General features: G+C 34.0%; 1 protein-coding gene across 9 annotated transcripts in view; it reads left to right on the plus strand.

Moving 5' to 3' along the window:
* Positions 1-2,500, plus strand: part of LOC149131760 (uncharacterized) — a 1,392,655-nt gene that overhangs the window by 728,751 nt on the left and 661,404 nt on the right. For 2 of the 9 annotated variants that reach the window (XR_016245177.1, XM_089366576.1), the window contains exon 5: positions 1,917-2,109. The exons of the other annotated variants lie outside the window; for them this stretch is intronic. The gene's annotated coding sequence lies outside the window, so the exon portion shown is untranslated. The remainder of the gene's footprint in view (positions 1-1,916; positions 2,110-2,500) is intronic. 9 annotated transcript variants of the gene reach the window in all.

The raw sequence follows: 2,500 nt of genomic DNA on the forward strand, positions 1-2,500 counted from the left end.
ACACATTTATTTGTTACTGTCTGGTCAACTTTGAGCAATAGAAACCCTAGAGCTTTGTAATTTTACTTAAATGACACTTGTTAGCAGTCTACCTCAATTATAATTCGCATACTTCACTATGTAATTTCTTTCGTATGGAGTTTTATATAAATGATATTTCCTACGTAATTCTTAAATAGTGAGGAATCCATTTGCCTAAGTGAATGGTGTGTAATTTCAAGTGTATTTACTAACTTAAATACAATCTTGTCAGCTTAATTTTAGGTGTGCCACGTTGAAAATGCGTGATTAAAATCAGACGAGTATCAAAATCATATCTGAACTTAGTTTAGTGAATTCGGATGATACATTAAATTCTAGGTCAGCTTCAATGCCGTACTTCACGTACCTCAAGTGTTAGATCTCATTCTCGTACCTAAGACAGAGACATCTAGGGTTCTAGCGGGGAGGGCTCTTGTTGATATTCCTCTCGACTAAGATGATTCAAAGTAAAATTCGAAGTACCTTTCATCGTTCCGACTTGAAATGCCTATAATAATCCAAAATCATTTTTCTTTCCAGCATGTACATTCTAAGTTCAAACACTATAAACGTTATGTTTATTTTGCCATTTTTATCATCTATCAGTCGATATAGTGAGTGCTGGTCATTCATTGGACGCCATTTTACTCACTCGTATGTTAAAAAAAAATATTGCCAAACGTAGTTGTCATTTTACAGGAATCACTTAAATTATATTAAATATAATTTATTACAAGAATCTGGTGATCTGGCTGAATCGCTATTCTCAGATTCTTTGCGTTCAAAATCCAGCAGGCGCTCATATTGCTGCTAATTCTTCCAGGGTCGATGAGATGTAATTCCTATCAAGTATTGGAGTCGCTGGTATCGACTAAATACCCTACTTCAGCATCGCTGTCAATATTCATCAATTAGAATTACTAATATACTTAAAAGCGACAAAATTGTTAGCATATCGTAATGTTTATTTACGCTTCTTTACAGTTTGCGCTCTAAGTTCAACAACCTCATATTTCCATTTCATTCTTAGTGATCTATAAACTATATATCCTTCATATGTGATCTAGATACAAGCCACTAAAATGTGTGGACTTGTGTCCATTTTGTATATAATTGTTTCTAATGTTGTCACGGGGATACAAAGGGGGGCAAATCGATTACATCGATCACAAGACTTGACTGGTACTTTAATAAATCTATTCGAAAAGATGTAACACAAAGTTGACATCTGCAAGATTGGAACTAAGATCAGCTAGAAGTAATGAAGTAATGCGCTTTGCATCATGTGGGAAGCTCTAAAGGGTCTGCCAGCTCGTCGCATTTAATAAGGGCCACACGTTTTAACAGAAGGCTAAGAATTTGGGAAATGGGAGCAACTGGATTACATCGACTCAAGTAACTGGCTGGTACTTACTTTATCGATACCAAAAAGATGGAAGGCAAGGATGGCCGCTGCGAAATTTGAAATCACAAATTGAAAATCCGAAAGAAATTCCGCTAAGCATTTCAGTGACATTTGTAATGATTCTACAAAATCGCCACTTTTAGTGGTGTCAAATTTCGGTACAACGATATCGATCTTGAGAAATGAGATCAGTCCGTTACATCCGTTTCAGTAGTTGAAGGATACTTTATTTCATTGATTCCGAAATGGATAGAAGGCAAATGGAGGACTTCAGCGAAATACGAATCCAGAACGTAATGAGCAAGAAGAAAATAATGACGGACATCTTGCTTTTGACGATTGAACGATTCTCTCAGATCACTGCTTGGATGCAGCCAGTAATATACTCTACTAATTAACGTGTTGACTAATTATTTGTATAGTTTTGTTAATTATCCGATTAATGGAGCGCCACAATTCTAACAAAATCATATTCTATTTTAATTTTCAGTACGGAAATTGCATTTCATGGATTCTCTTCCCTGATTACAGATATATATATATATATATATATATATATATATATATATATATATATATATATATATATATATATATATATATATATGTATGTATGTATGTATGTATGTATACCAGCATGGATAACGAACGGCATTCCAGAGCATTTCAGAGACACAATCGAGGTAATAATTGTGTTTATTATTTGATCCGTCGTCTGTTTATGTATTGAAATTATCAATCGCTTTAACTATAAACGCCTGTAGTTATGTTGTTATAGTTCGTGAGTGTTGGATGTCGCTTCTTTTATAATATCCAAGATGTGTTAGAAATTGTTATTCCTTTATTCCTTTGTTTTTTTTTTGGGGGGGGGGGGTTATTTCATGTGAGTTGTTATATATTTACATAACAAATACAATGTCATATTTTTAGTTTCTTTCTCGTCTTCTCACACCCTATTCACTATGCGTGCAGACGTATGTGTATAGATATAAATATAGTTTTTATATATCTACACATACATATTTATATATGTGTGCGTGTGTGTGTGTGTGTGTGTGTGTGTGTGTTCATCAA

Source organism: Octopus bimaculoides, chromosome 19 (assembly GCF_046866305.1).
Source record: "Octopus bimaculoides isolate indiv1 chromosome 19, ASM4686630v1, whole genome shotgun sequence".
In the NCBI taxonomy this organism is placed as follows: Eukaryota; Metazoa; Mollusca; class Cephalopoda; order Octopoda; family Octopodidae; genus Octopus; species Octopus bimaculoides.